A 17,427-nucleotide genomic window follows, 5' to 3' on the forward strand; every position below is an offset into this window, starting at 1 on the left:
TCCCTCCTACCTCCAAAACTACAATTTCCCCTCCTTACTCCTGTCCCTCTCTCTGACTAATTTGTAAAGTTCGGTTTTCAACATAATGTCTTGTATATCTCGTGGTTATAATGGGTCAATCTGTATACCTGTTTAAACATTTTGTTTTTCCCTTACCCTCCCCAAACTAGAGAAGTGTATATAAAAGATACAGAGCAGCGACATCAGGGCTATACCGAAAACAGGGCTATACCGTCGGGGAGGAACACACAAAGAAACAAAAAAAAATCGCATGGTACATTACAAATAAGTTAGGAACAATAGCAAGAAATAAAAGACCAAAAGCTATGTACATATGACCATATAAGATGATGCTAAATAAAATGAAGCAGAAGATAGAGGCACAAGTGGTTTTATATTTCTTGATGTTTTTTTTATGTATTTATAATGTACCATGTGATTTTTTGTTTCTTTTGTATGTTCTTCCTCCATAGTATAACCCCTATTTTCATTAAATCTGATTTCAGCGGCCTGAATCTTGTATATACATTTTTCTAATTAGGGAAGTGAATGGATATAACAAAATGCTGTAAAAAAGATACAGGTTGACCCATTGTAATAATGATATATACAACATGGTATGTTGAAAACCGAACTCTACAACCTCGGGGGTGGTAAGGGAGGGAGGAATTGGGGAGATGGGGAAGGATGGAGTAGGGGAAAAACAAAGTTGGAAGTGACAACACTCAATAGGAAATGTACTCATGACCTTACTCATGTAACTCTAACCCCTCTGAATAGTATTTTTTATGATAATAAATATATACAGTTTCTGTTTGTCTCAGACATATATTAGATATTGCAGATAAGGGAAACCATGGGACCTATATTTCTTTGGGCCTGGATTACTTCATTTAATATAATGTTTTCCAAGTCTTTCCATTTCCTAACAAATGTGGCAATGCGATTGTTTCTGATGGACTCAGAATTCCATTGTGTATATATATCACATTTTCTTGATCCATTCATCCACTGAGGGGCATCTGGGTTTGTGATCATTTAGGTAAATACCCAAAAGTGGGATTGCTGGGTCATAGGGGAGCTCTATGTAGAGTCTTTTGAGGAACCTCCAAACTATTTATTGATATTAATTTGTGGAGGGAAGGGAAGAAACAAACTGTTTAAATAGGGTTACAGGTGGACCCATTACAACAATGAGATAGATATGTCGGAAATTAACTTTACAACTTTTGCAGGGTGGGGGGTAGGAGGGATGGGGAGGTGAACATAGGGGGTATGGGAGTGGGGGATGATAGGGGATGTAGGGGTGGGTGAGAAGGGAAGGGATGCTATGGGGAAACAAAGGAGGAGGCAACAATGCTGGATAAGAAATGGACGCACTAAACTCTCTGTATGGTATTTTCATTATATATATATCTATTGTGTGTATATATATATATATATATATATATATATATACACACACACAATAGATATATATATATACACACACACACACACACACAAATAGGAAAGTAAAAAAAAAATAGACCTTTGGGGAAAGTCAATTACAGTGGATTTCGTGAGATACTGAGTAGTAATAAAAAGCATATTTGATTTTATAAAAAATCCAGTTACATCTAAAAATAACTCGTAATTATAAACTAATGCTGAAAAATAGGATTGTTTTTTGGAAAAAAAAGAGAAATTTCAATAAGCTTGCTTTCGTAAAATTGACTTGTACTTGGGCTCTCGTGGCTCATGTTTGTAATGCTACCTGCTCAGGAATCTGAGATTTGATGATTGTGGTTCTAAGCTAGCCTGAACAAAAAATTCTGTGAGATTCATACCTCCAATAAACCACCTAAAAATAGAAATGGTTCTGTGGCGCAAGTGCTAGGAATCTAGCCTTGAGCTGAAAAGTTGAGGGACAGCCCAGGCCTAGAATTCAAGCCCCAGGACCAACAAAAAGAATTGGCTTGGATTTTTATTTTATCTTTTTATGATTTTTTATTAGTGGTTGTTCAGTGAAAAAAAATGTGGTTGTTATTTATATTTTGTATTGGCATAAAATAAGCCACTAATTTAATCAAAAAATTTCTGATTCTATCACAGAATAAATTTTGTGGGTAATGGTTAGAACCAGGATTCCTTTTGGAAAAAAATTATATTACTGCCAAAAAAAGAGAAAGAAACAAAAGGAAATTCACCCTGTAAATCTTAATGGACTAATAGTCTGTCAGTTTCAGTTTTAACATTTAATAAAAAAGTAAAGTAATACTTGATAATAGTTTATTAACCCCTGTCATTCAAAGTTTACTTTAAAATGAAATTCAATAAGTGACAGTGTTTTTTCTTTACTTTTCCAAACAAATAATCATTTCGTCGTTATAATATAGCACAATATAAGCAGAAAACTTTTGGTAAGGAAAAACATTTTTTTTCCATTCTTTGGTTTGCTTCAGTCTGTATTGAAAACTGCATACGACATTGTACCCACCATAATGTCTGTCTTCTCATTTTGAAACATTTCAATAAGTTTTCTTTCCCTGCTGTGTTGGCCAGCAAAGTTTTATAAAACCACATGTTTTCATTCATTGTGTGTTCAAAAATATATCTCACTAATGCAAACAGTGAAGCACAACCTGAAACATCTGTGGATTTGTCCATTTATGGTTCAAAGTAATCACTTTCCACACTTCTTAGAAAGAGCCATTCACATGCATTAATTGCTCTGTCATTTCCATGCTTTAGAAGAGCAGCATTTGATAATGGCATACATATTAATTTGTTTACCACATCTCTTTTGTTTTCAGAAAAGACTGTCTTCATGGAAGATGGTATTAGATGAATCTTTGCAATTATTTAGTTTTAAAGGTCTCTGAGTTGTGATATGGAATAGACATTTAAGTGATTAAATATTGAAATTAAATCCCCCTAATATACATTCCTTCAATTTTCTGGCTAAAGTGTTCAGCAATCTAGGTATTTGCTTGATAAGAAATATACTCATTACCTTGCTCATGTATTTGTAACCCCTCTGTGTAGAAGTTTCACAATAAAAATCTTATTTAAAAAAAGAAACATTGTACATTGTTTCCTTGGTGACAACATAATTGGAAAATAAAATGTTCATATACTTTGGCCATCTTAAATGAGGTGGATGTACTTGAGTTTGCATGCAGAACTTTTGGGACAGCTTGAATGTTTGATTCTTGGGATTTGATTAGGAATTGTGGCAGGCTTTCATGGTATCAGAAGTAAAACAGAAGTCTGTACTAATACTTTTTTCTGCTACATTTTTACATTAGTGTATTCAAACACTCACATACACACATACAAACATACTCACATACACGTCTTATATGAAGATCCAGTCAGTCAGCAAGAAAATATTTTAACTGGAATTTCATAGTCTACTGAGATCTGATTAGAAATTATAGAAATACCTAGGTGCTTCCACTCCTAGAAAACTCATCATTGGTGAAGACTTTGCAATTTGAATTTATTTTCTTTTTTAAACAAGTTTTTTATTGTGAAAATACTGTTCAGAGGGTTTACAGTTACATGAGCAAGTTAATGAGAATGCTCCCAGAAAGAACTATGTGTTAAAGAAAAATGACTTTCCATTTCCTCCCAGACTGTGGAGAATACCTGAATAGTTCTTCTGGATATTAAATTCTTCAGAGTGAAACTGATGAGAACATAGACTCTCATCTTCTTTCTTCTTTTATTTTAAAAATATTCTAGGTCAAGAACATTTCTTTTTGACAAACTCCCACCTTGAAATATTGTCTTCTCAAAGGAGCCCAAAGCAATAAAACCAACTGAACCTAGACTAAAGCCTTCAAACTTGTAAATCAGAATAAACCTTTCTGCTTAACAAATGGACAATATCACTTATTCTCGTAGGCTATAACGCTAATAAAGAAGTCTAATCTAACTCTGTAGAGCACATGAAAATATACTTCATTATTAAATATCTAACTCCATGTTTTATTTTATGTTTTTGTTTCTGTTGATCCTAGGGCTTAAACTGGGGGCCTGGATGGGGCCCATGAGCATTTGTGTTCAATGCCAATGCTCTACAACTTGAAATGGAACTCCACTTCCAGTGGAGGTTAATTGGAGATAAGAATCTAATGAACTTTCGTACTCAGGCTGTGTTGGAATTGAGATCTTCAGATCTCAGCCTCTTAACTAGGTAAGATTACATCCTTGAAACACCAGAGCCTAACGGTATTGCATATTTTGTCTAATTCTAATTCTTAATATTGTACTGATGCTCCTACTACAATATCAAAAATGGAAAAGATACTAAGGTTATTTGTAAGGTGTATAATGAAGAATTTTCATCCTTTACAAAATCTACGCAAAAATCTGTGATAAACTATTGATATTTTACTGTACCTTTCCTACAACCAGTGTAATATAGTTTAATACCTTTAAGTCCAAGGTTCTCTATATTCTACTGGAGATTTTGTTTTCATGTATATATGTCTATCTATATGTATCTATGTATCTATCTATCTTCCAATGTGGATCATCAGACTTAAAATTTTGCTTTATTTTGCGACTCAGAGGTTGTACTTGGTTGGCTCATTGTGTGACCATATCTGTAGTGCTTGTCATCATTCCTTTATTTATCACACCATCAGCCCTCTAAAATCAGCTTCATTCCTGTACAAGGTTACCAATCAGTACAAACCCATAGCGTTTAACTTTAAGGAGGGAAAATAACATGAATTGACAACCACAGAATTTCTACAGTGACCTAGTAAGTTATCAAAAATTATATCTGATATTTTTCACATTTCTGCCTTCGTTCTCTTCTCATTTATTAACACTATAAATATATTGCATCTATAACTTAAGGATCAGTGTTTTGTTTTCAACCTGAAGCCTCCTTTCCTTGTTTTTAGCCATAAATTTGAAAACTTTTGGAATAGCTTCTTGATTGTTTTGAGATTCCTTCCCAAACAAAGCCATGTATATCAAAAAAGCCAAAAATTTCAACTGAGAGTATTATAACAGAGGCATAAAATTAAGGTTAACCATATAAGTTAAGCACAAATATAAGCAATACCATGATAATTTTAAATTGTACACTTTTACTGGATGAAGTATCTCAAACATGTAGTCTTATCTACTTGGGAAGCAGAGATTAGAGAATTCCCATTCCAGGCAAGCCCAACAAAAATTAAGTTACAGAAACTCTAACCAATTGCTGGGTGCAAATTTTTTTTGTCTTTTTATTAATCAAGTTTTTTTTATTGTGAAAATACTGTCCATAGATGATCCAGTTACATGGACAAGGTAATGAGTACATTTCTTATCCAGCATTGTTGCCTCCTCCTTTTATTCCCATACCATCCCTTCCCTCTCACCTCCTGAGCTACACCCACCTATTCCTCCAATTCCTCCTCTACCACCAGTAAATTGCAAAGTTTTTTTTTTTTTCACATAGTGTCTTACATATATCTCATTGTTGCATTGGGATAATCTGTATCACCATTTAAACCATTTGTTTCTTCCCTTCCACTCCACAATTATACCCACATCAAATCCAGTGAAAACAGGGGATATACAATGGAAGAAGGACACACAAAGCAACAAAAATCACATGGTACATTATAAATACGTTAGAAACAAAAGCAAAGAAGAAAAACACCCTGTGTTCCTATGTTGTGGTTCATTTTGCTTAATATCATCTTATCTGAGTTTTTCTGCTTGTCCAGACATTAACTAATTATTGCATATAAGGGAAACCATGGGACCTATGTTTCTTTGGACCTGACTTATTTCACAGAATGTAAGTTTTTCCAACTTTTTCCATTTCCTAACAAATGTGGCGATGTCATTCTTTCTGATGGGGGCATATAATTCCATGTATATATATAGTACATTTTCTTGATCCATTCATCAACTGAGGGACATCTGGGTTGGTTCCATATCTTAGCTATGGAAAATAATGCTGCAATAAACAGTTTTGCTGGTAGCTTTAGTATGGTTTTGTTTGTGATCATTCGGTGGGGGGTGGTGGTGGTGGTAAATGACCAAAAATGCGATTGCTGGGTCCTAGGGGAGCTCTGTGTGAAGACTTTTGAGGAACCTCCATACTACTCTCAAAAGTTTACAAATTTACAGTCACACCTACAGTGCAGTAGGGTGCCCTTCTGTCCACATCCCTTCCAGCACCTGTTATAATTAGAGTTCTTGGTTATAGCCATTCTAACTTTTGTGACATGTAATCTCAAGGTTGTTTTGATTTGCATTTCTTTTATGGCTAAGGATGTTGAGCATTTCTTCATCTGTCTATTGGTCATTCTTCTTTCCTCTTCAGAGAAGTTTCTCTGTAAGTATTTAACCCACTTATTTATTGGGCAGTTCTTTCTTTGAGGATTTGTTGTTGGGTGACATAAGTTTTGCATTCCAAGTATATATTAGATATGAAACCCTGTCCGTTGTTTGGCTAGTGAATGTCTTCTTCCAATATGTGGGCTTCCTATTAATCTTGTTAGCTGTGACCTTTGCCATAGAGAAGCTATGCAGCTTCATGCAATCCCATTTGTCAAGTCTTTCTTTGATTTGTTGTGTTTTTGAGTCTCTATGAAGAAAATTTGGGCCTGTGCTCAGGAGACCTAGTGTCTCTCCTATTCTGTCCTGAAATGTTTTCAGGGTTTCTGCTTTGATTTCAAGGTTTTTGACCCATTTGGAGTTGATTCTGGTATACGATGATATATAAGGACAAGATGAAAACATAAAGGGAAGGCAAATAGGGAAAGATTAAGTAAAACTCACCCTCTTTGCAGATGACATGATCTTGTGTTTAAAAAATTGCATGGACCCCACTCCCAAATTACTCGAGCTGATTCGAATCTTTGGCAAAGTAGCAGGGTATGAAATTAACCTTAAAAAATAAACAGCTGTTCTGTATGCCAACAATGAGAAGAGTGTAGCTGAAATCACGAAAGCAACTTCATTCCTAATATCTCCACACAAAAAATACCTAGGAATTAACCAAAGAAGTAAAGGACTTCTATGATGAATACTTTAAAAATCTGAAAAGGAAATCAATGCAGAACTTAGGAAGTGGAAAAACCTCCCATGTTCCTGGATTGGAAGGATCAACATCGTGAAAATTTCAATACTTTCCAAAGCTATCTCCAAATTCAATGTGATACTTACCAATATTCCAACGTCTTTTTTCAAGGAAATAGAAGAGGCAATCCAAAAATTCATATACAACAATAAAAGACCCTGAATAGCAAAAACTAACCTAACAGAAACAACAGTGCTGGAGGAATATTAACACCAAGTTTCAAGCTCTATTACCAACTCATAGTATTCAAAACAGTTTGGTACTTCCAAAAGAACAGACCTGAGGACATGAATAGAATTGAAAACCCAAAAATGAACATATAACCACTTAATCTTTGATAAGGGGGTCTAAAAAATAGAATGGGAGAAAGGCAGCCTCTTCAGTAAACGTTGCTAGGGGCGAAGATTTATGCTTGTCTTAGGAGGACTGTAGTCCCAGCTGGCCTATGCATACTGATAAAACAATTACAATGGTACAAAATCCAATTACAATTTGCAGGTGTGGAAGTAGTAGGGAATTGGAATCAATCCCCCAGTACCAAAAAGGAATTAAATATGTATCAGGGTAACAATTTTGTATGTCTAAGGTCAAGACTTCATACAGGTTTTACAAGCACTTGTAAAACCTTTATCTCCTGCTATTTTTTTTTAAAAAGTATAGCCATTACTTCTATGCCCAAATCACAGATTTTCTGATTAGAGATTTTCTTCTATCCAGTAACTTATATGTCCCACTTAAGTCATACTAAAGATCGAAAACCCATTCTTAAGAAAGTGACTGTATTTGGAAACAAAATCTCAAATGTAGCATTTAAGTTGGTGTCCTCCAAGAGAAGGAGAAGGCCTTGAATATGCTAAGGAAAGAGCACCCTAAGAAACCAACTCTGAAACTGGAGTTATAGTTCCACAAACTCAGAGGCAATATATCTATAATTACCCAATCTTCAGTAGTTCGTTATCACAATTACTAGCAAACATGTGTAATCTATAAAACAATATAAGTTGTTAACTCTTGGAGTCCATGACTGACTCATCTCTATAATCCTTGTTATTAAGAACGATGAGACTTGGAGGATAATGATTTTCAGGCTGGCAGGAAAATTCATATGGTTCTATCTCCAATTAACTACAACAATTTCTGGGATGGAGGCATGGTTAAAATTGCAGACTGTCTACTGTTTGCAAACAAACTGAGAGCATGAGCTATGTTCAAGTCCCAAACTGGAAGAAGAATATTTTCAGAAAGAGAATTATGAAGAGGAAAGCAGAAAAAATGAAATAATGTTATTGATACAGACAAATCTACCCAATGAGAAATATGGCTCAAAATGTAATTTTTAATGTTTTCCTTCCTATGCAGTAGAAATAAATTGTTTTTCGAGTTGATGAAAGTAAAGTGTAATACTGTATGTAATAAATAATTACATTACCTTTGTGTTTCCATAATTTAACTTGTTTTCCTACAAATTTATAGAATAGTGTAGCTATGCAAAAAGCAATAAATATTTCATTTTCATATAGGATTACATATCCGAGCAAGTGTTTTCTAAAATTGATCTACACTGAAATGATTGTCATTGATATCCTTCTCAAGATTCCAAGTGTTTTATCCTTTCAGCTGACGTTCCAAATACTCATACCCCAACCATAACTTTTTAGTTTCTGCTTGCAATCATATGAACTTTATATGAACATATGGCCCAAAATGTTAATTATTTTATCTGCTGTCATTGTTGTATACCTAATAAAATTAAGTATATAAACTTAGGGAAAACAGATTCTTCCTTCTGAATGCATACATGCACAAACACACACACACACACACACACACACACACACACACACACACACACACACTCACACACACGCATTTATCACTCTTACTCAGATTAGGTTCCGGACATCGGCTATCAGAAAATGATCTAACTATCAAACTTTCCTGTCCAGATATAAAATTTATTCATAATTCCACACATGCAAAAATACCAGATCTTTCAAAATGAGAATATTTAACAAAATCACCCAGCTCCTTAGTCATCTATTTCCTGATTTCATTCACTCAGGACGATATATTTTTCATATTATATATAAAAATATTTTTAAGTCTCTCTGATTAGCAGGCAAAAATATGTTACCATATAGTAGAAAATGTAGGTAAAATTAAGTATACCGAGGCAATCTTTAATATCTTATCAAAGATTTCTTTTTCCTTTTTGCGGAGTGTGTTTCTGGCATTTTGCCCTAATGTATAATATTAAATTACAAAGGAAATTCCATATTCTTTAATTTCTTTTTCCTAAAGGTTATGCCATAGCGTTGAACCTGATTTGTTTGCTCATTCTAAATTAAATTTTCTCAACAACTTGAATTATGTTTTATGTTACTTGTAAGCCATTTCACATATCAAAAAGAGCTGGAAATTCTCCTTGGCAATGATTTGAGAGTGGAAGTAATGTTGTGGTGAGATGAAGGGCTTGAATTATTTAGCGTGCCTTAAAAATGGCATTGTTATTTAAAATGCTGATCATTCTATAAGCTTTTAAAGTGTGGTCTTCTTTTTTCATCTAGGAAGATAAAGGTATGCTTTTCTTCACATTCTTGCAGGCAAACACTAGAATTATTTTCTTTGTTCAGTTTATGCCAAGCTTCTAATGTAGTGAATCACACAAACAACTGCACAACTGTGTTAGCTATTCTACATTTTGAAATTTTCTTCCAGTGACCCTAGCTATTTGAGCCAAGATTCATGGGATAGTCACATAATCCACAATTACAAAACACCACAATATACAAAGACCACATGCAAAATGAGGTTCAATTTTTTCTTTGTTGTTCCTTGTTTTTCTTATTGACTTTTTTAAGGAACTAAGGACTGGTTATTTCTCATTATTGTTGATGTTACTTAAATAAACTTACCAGATTCTTCAAATAAAGTGAAGTAGATATAAAAAATCTGACATAAAGTCAGAAAATAAAGCTAAACATTTGAGTGATTTCTTTTTTATTCCAGTTCTGTTCCCAGTTATCCTCAACGAACATTGAGATGAGCCAAGCATACGTGTAAATTGGCACATATGAAGTGTACAGAACTCTGGAATCTTTGGACTTTGATTCCTATATCAACTTCTCCTAGAAAACAAAATTATTACTTGCTTCATGTCTTAAGTAATCTGTTTTATTTTTTTTATTAATTTTAGCAATATAGCTCATAATCTATGGAAGTAATGCATGGCATAAGTGATTTCTTATTTCCACTGAATTACTATTACATTGGGTTTATTTTTTTGCATATGAAATAATGACATTTTTGCAGATAAAACATGCCTGTTTTTAATTTTGGTTGCCAAAATCAAATAATTAGGCACTTTGCAAGTTTACCTATAAATCTGAACCTTCAGATTTTACTAGGACTTGAATTGTTGTCACCTTTACAACGTCAATGTTAAAGTAACAACCATTAATTAAATAGAAAGCAAAATTATGTTATCACACCTTAATCCCTGGATTGACTTTATGATAAAAAACCATTATATTTATATAACATGATATCTACATACTGAAACAAACGATGAGATATGGAAACAAAACACTCCTTTTTTTGTTTTGTTTTTGTTTTGTGGTTAATTTTTATGATTCTGTCTTCTTAAGCTTGTGCATGGTCGGTGTACTCATTATATGTACTCAGGAAGGTGGGGGGGATGAAATAGAAATTTAGGGAAAAGTGTGAAAAATCGCAGCAGTGGAGCGCATTGAACATTGATAAAGTGAGCTAGTTAATTCATGGGTGGGGACAGAAGGGAGAGACTGCAAACAGAGACTGCAAAATAAATGTTGGTGCTTAGACTCCTTTAAGTTTGTTTTGGTCACTGGTTTCAGCTGGTTGAGTCTATCTCCAAAAATAGCTGCATTGACATTCATTGGGCGAATTTGTGAGCTAATGGTAGATTAAAGTCAATTATGATTGTTTGTAAGATTTTTTTATTCATTTATTTTTCAATCTAATATGTATTATTTCTGTCTACCTGTTTTTGGTTTGGCATGTTGCTGTTTTTCAAGGACTTAGCCGTGCATCATTAGCACTGATTCAGGATTGTTCTAGTTTGATGTGTCTACTCAAAGCTATAAATTTTTCTCTGTGTATTTCCTGTGCTGCTGTGTCGCATTGGTAATGCTATTTTGTGGGTTCATGTATACTGAATTTCATAAATGTTGGAACTTACCACTATATATCTGCAGTGACTCACTGACCATTTGGCAATGTATTATTCACTCTGTGAGTTTCAGAATTTTCTGTGATGCCTTTTGAAGTCTCATTGTGGTATGACTGGAGGCAAGGAGAAATTTCTTTTTCATTTCTGAATGTTCACAGATTGTCCTTGTGATGTAAGATATGATCTATTTTGGAGAACGTTTTGCTGAGAGAAATATATACAGTTACACTACTAGGTCAAATATTCTATAGATAGCTGTTAGGTACAGTTTTTCAATGCTATTATTTCGCTCTGAAGTTTCTTTGCTAAGTTTTTACCTGAATGGCCTATCCAGAGGTAAGAATTATGTGTTCAAGCAATCCACAATGTGTTTGGATTAATGCATGTTTTTAGGTTCAGTAATATATGCCTGATGAAATTGGGGGCTCTAGGATTCAGAACATTGATATTTAACCTTGTTGTATCATCCTGATAGAGCGTTCCCTTTATCAATATGTAATGTCCTTCTTTGTTTCTTTTCACTTTCATTCCAATTTAATTTAAAAGCTATTTTACTAAATTTAGTATAGCTACTTTGGCATGTTTTGAAACCCATATATAATTTGTAAAGGTTATAAGTCAGGTGATGAGCACATTTCTTTTTGAACAGTATCACTTCTTGCTTCATGTTCTCTCAGTATTTCCCTCTAAACCTCCCTCCTCCACAAGTTTCAATTCATTTTCAATGTAGTGTATAGTGAGTAGCACTGCTGCATTTGTTTATCCTTTGTCCCACCATTTCTGTATGCACACTTCTCCTTTCCAAACTTACATACAAGACAAAATGTGCAGAAATAACAACCAACAACAGAAGAGAGAGGGGGAAAAGCAAAATAATAATAAAAACTCTCATTTCTATTTCTTGGAGATCATTTTGATGAACATTATTTTATATGATCATATTCAGATAGCTATGCAGCCTATTTAATACCCTCCAAAGGGTATTCCACTGTTGGTGGAATGAAATCTTGTTTAACCACTTTGGAAAACACTATAGAAGTTGTTCAAAAAACTGAATATATAGTTACCTATGATCCAGCAATTCCACTTATGAGCATTTATCCAATAGAGCAGAATCAAAGTCACACTGAAACTACTAACACAGTCATGTTCATTGTGCATTATTTTCCATAGCCAAGATGTACACTCAGTCCAGATGCCTCTCATTGTACAAAAGGAACAAGAAAATTATATATATGTATATAGTATATAGTATAAGATATATATATATATACATATATATACGCACATACGTATATAATGGAATGCTATACATCCATCAGAAAGAATACTATTGCACCGTTTTAAGTACAATGAAAGACTTTGAAATAATGATGGTAAGGGAAATAAACCAGACCCAGAGAAACTTAGGCTGCATGATTTTCCTCATTTATGGTAGATAGAAGGTGCAGTAAACACAGTGGATGGTAAGCAAGGAGGTGCAAATGAAATATCTGTTAGAGTCCATGGACAGTGAAAATACTGTAATTCTCCTAAAATCTAAATCAAACTCCAAGAAAATAAATATCAAGAAATGTGTCCTGCAAGAGAGGACTTTTGGGGCACTGTGAAAAGGGTAGAAAATTGAAGGAGAAAAGCATAGAATACTGGAAAGTATCCACTGTATACTTCCTAGAATTGAAATATATAAAGGAAAGGGTAGTTTGAAATCGAGGGTGAAGGTGTTGAAGTAGTAATACAATTCCAGGTGCATTGTATACATACATTTTTTTGGTAAATGGCAAGTAATTCCATACATAATATAATATTGAGGTAAGTAAGGACTGAGGTGGATTGGGAGAGGTGGATGAGAATGTTGAAAGGGGTGACATTGATCAAATTGTACTGTATCCATAAACTTCCGGTGAATGATAACTCCTTTATACGACTACTTAAAGATAGTAAAAATATTCAGAAAATTATGATAGTTGAATAAGAGTTGAACCTCATTTCAATTCCCATTTAAAACTTTTTTTAAAAAACTGGAGAATAAAATTCAAATAATAAAACATTATGAATCATTTTTTTCAGAATTTGTGAAATTTAAATCAAAACTTTCCTTTTTGTCAGCAACTCAGCTGTTATAAGAAAATACGTCAAAGTAAGTGGCGTGAAACTATCAAGAGTATATTTCCCGTACTCTAGAAGCTTGAGCATTGATTACAAAAATGATTATTCCAAATGATTACTTGCCTTGTGGGGAACCACTTTCTTGTTAATTATAATTTATTTACTGTACATTCACATGGCAGATTGGGCTCCTTTTATCGAGATTATTATTTCAGGGTCATCTCTGAAAGGTTGTTTGTAATGTCATCAGACAGGGCACTAGGATTTCAACATGTTTCTGGAAGGTGTTACATAGTCCAATACAATTTGCAACTTTTGCTTTAACTCATTGTAGCATATCATTTGGATATTATTTCATTTAAAAATAGTAATGTAAGGACAATCCTATATCGTGTGAATTATTTGAATGATTCTTCTTACAATGGGGATAACTATAGTGATGGCAAAATAAAGTATAAATGTTTAGTGGCTTTTGAGTCACATCATATGTAACCATGTAAATGTGGTGGAGACTTTGTAAGGCCCTTCCAATCTATTTAAACAATCTCCAATGAGACAATTGCTTTCAAAAACATTCATTTACGCCAACAAATAAAGATCTCTCTTGATTTTAATTAGGTACTGCTATTGGGACTTACAAAGATGCCAAAAATCAGAGAATGCTCATTTCTCTCATAAAATACTTATTATAATTTATATATTTAATATAATACAGACTAACATTAATAGCATTATAAATACTAGTATTCATATTATATAATTTATTGACATCCTTTGTTTACAACAATTTTCAGAATATTTATAACTAAATGTAAATTGTTTTCAAATAATCAGTTGATGATATTTAGAAAATAATGAGAAAAAGATTTGTGTACATATTTATTACAGATGCACACAGATTCACCTAGTTATTTCTGATCCTTCATTTGTTGGTTTCATTCATGCATTGCAACAACGCAGAGAAGGGTCAGTTGAAAAGTTGCATGTACTAAATGGATAGCTTACATGAAGTTTATGTTTGGCTAAATAGCAGATTTTATAAATTCAATTATTTTTTCTCCCACCCTTTCTTCCTTCCTTCCTGCTTTCCTTTCTTTCTTACTTTCTTTTTTCCTTTCTCTCATAATACATCTTACGACTGTAGAAAAATACAAACTGTTGTACTCCAAGGTGTTATGAGTGATTATAAATATTAACTAGATTAATATTAATTTTAATAATTTATATCATAAGACATTGTACTAAAAAGTATAAAAGTTGCAGGATATGTAACAGATGTTACTTTTCATCATATTGTCTAATTTTTCAAACTAAAAGAAGAATTTAAACATAATATTGTGTGTGCCTGTCCCTTAGTTTTTTCACTCAAGGATAGTGCTCTAACATTTGAGTCACAACTCCACTTCTGGATGTGTGTGTGTGTACGTGTGTGTGTGTGTGTGTGTGTGTGTGTGTGTGTGTGTGTGTGTGTGTGTGTGTGTGATTAATTGGAGATGAGTCTCACAAACTTTCTTTCCAAGGCTGGCTTTGAAGACCAGCTTCCTGAGTAGAGACACCCATGTTAAGCACAGATACATCTAATAATAGAATAAACAACTTCTTGTTATTTGAATTAACATTTAGATACTAGAGTTATTAAACCTGAACCTGCACTGTGGAAAAAAAAAGATATCCTATTTTAGGAAAAAAATACAGTGGAAGGTTTTATATGACAGAATCTTTGGACAAATTGAAAAACAAATACTCAAAAGAGTATTACTCAAAAAGTGATAAAGGATTATTAACCAAATTCCTCATGTAAGGTAAAATCAATAGTCTCTGTCAGGCTGAATAAAATATGTGTCCTTAACTTTAAATATTGCCTACTGCAGTTACATAATTTTATCTTCTTTTTTTACATTTTATTTTATTTATTTTATTTTATTTTTTTGTGTGAACATACTGTACAGAGGGCTTAGAATTAGATGGGCAGGATAATGCGTACATTTCTTATCAAACATTGTAGCCTCCTCCTTTGTTTACCATTCACATCCCTTACTAGCCTCCCCCCCACCCTCCCACCCAATCCTCCCCCCTTACCCCACCCCACCAATGTTGTAAAGCTCGTTTTCGACATGACAATTTGTACTTCTCATTATTGCAACAGGTCCACCTGTATCCTTAAACTACTTGTTTTTCCCCATCTCCTCCACAGGTTATACTGACATCAAATATAGTGAAAGCAGGGTTATACTCTGGGGGAGGGACATACAAAGCAACAAAGAAATAATCTTATAAATGCGTTAGAAACAAATGCATGAAAGAAAAAAACCTTAAAATACATACCTAAGGGTTCATTTTCCTAACATCACCTTATCTGACCTTTTCCGCTTGACTCATACATATACTAGATATTGCAAATAAGGGAAACCATGGGACCTATTTTTCTTTGGGCCTGGCTTACTTCACTTCTTGGAAAAATTTTATCTTCTTTTTGACCTAAATTTTTGACATAAAAATGTAGATTCATACATTTGTTTTTGGAGTCCAGTCGAGGGGCCTGAATTCTGGCACTCGACACTGTCCCTCAGCTCTTCAGCTCAAGGCTAGTGCTCTACCACTTGAGCAACAGTGCCACTTCCAGCTTTTTCTTTTTGCTTATGTGGTGCTGAGGAATCGAACCCAGGGCCTCATGCATGCAAGGCAAACGCTCTACCACTGAGCCATCTTCCCAGCACCGATTCATACATTTTTTGAGTATACAGAATTCTTAACTAATGGTCATGTATTTCTGTGATTTTAGTACCAAGTCATTTCAGAGAAACACTGATTTTCATGTATTTTAGGTCAACAGTGATTTTTAGAAATTGAATATCATCATATAAGATAACTAAAGCAAGATATTCTATGACTTATCCAATCATTCCTATAGACTTGAATAAAACTTATTTTTGAATGGCAGGAGATGCATATTATGCTAACTCTCCATTATAATAATTAATATCGGATATTAATCATTTTTCCTTCACCTAGAAAGAACCTCACAAAAATGACAAAAAAAACCATGAAACGAAGGGCCATAAAACTATGAAAAATTCAAGTCATTAAGAGTTAGATGAAATAGTCCCTGAGGAAGGTCACAAAATGAAATCTCCTGAAGCTTCCTTTTCTGTTAAGTAAAATGTATTTCAATTGAAAACATTGCATTCATCTCTCCCGCAATGGTATAACCAAACCAACTCCATGCCAAATAGCTTTTCTGATTAATTCAATTAAGTATTTAGAACACAATTCTATATAAATATCTACTCACCACTGTAGAACTTAAATACAAAATCATAAAGGATTAAGATTAATATTTAGCTTTCACTATGTTGCCATAAAAAGGAAGTGAACCCTTTCAAGTGGTCATAGTTGTGGAAATTTGGTCACGTAGAACTTATGATCAAAGAAGATATTAAGATCAAAGTCCTTTCCTCCTCTCCCTTCTTTTTCTTATTCTTCTACTCCTTTTCCCTCTCTTACTCACTCTCTTCGTCTCTCTCTCTTCCTCTTCCTCTCCCTCTCCTCCTCTTTCTCCCTCTCATACTCCTATTCCTCCTCTTCTTTACTTCCTACCTTCCATGAATTCACACACTCCATCACATGTTTCTGACAAAGGATACCGTGCCACCAACCCAAAGCAATGAGGATAAGCATAAACTGAAATCATGAAACCAGAAGCCAAGATTAATCTTTTCTCCTCAAGTTGATTCTATGAAGTATTTTGTCACATTAATAGGAGACTGACCCACAATACACTCATTTATTATAAGCAATAAAATTTACTGGAAAAAAATCTGACCAACGTCATCCTAATGAAATGATTGATTGAATTAATATTACAGTAGGACAAATATAATATCAGATAAAATACACAAGATGCCCAATACTCACCTGTATGTTTTTCTATGAAAAGGCAGCAGAATTCAATCTGTTCCTCAAGTAAATTGACCTATATGTGGCAATATTGTCAATTTCATAAATGGTTTAAGAAGACTAAAGAACA

Source organism: Dipodomys merriami, unplaced genomic scaffold (assembly GCF_024711535.1).
Source record: "Dipodomys merriami isolate MVZ:Mamm:240054 unplaced genomic scaffold, mDipMer1.0.p SCAF_18, whole genome shotgun sequence".
NCBI lineage: Eukaryota > Metazoa > Chordata > Mammalia > Rodentia > Heteromyidae > Dipodomys > Dipodomys merriami.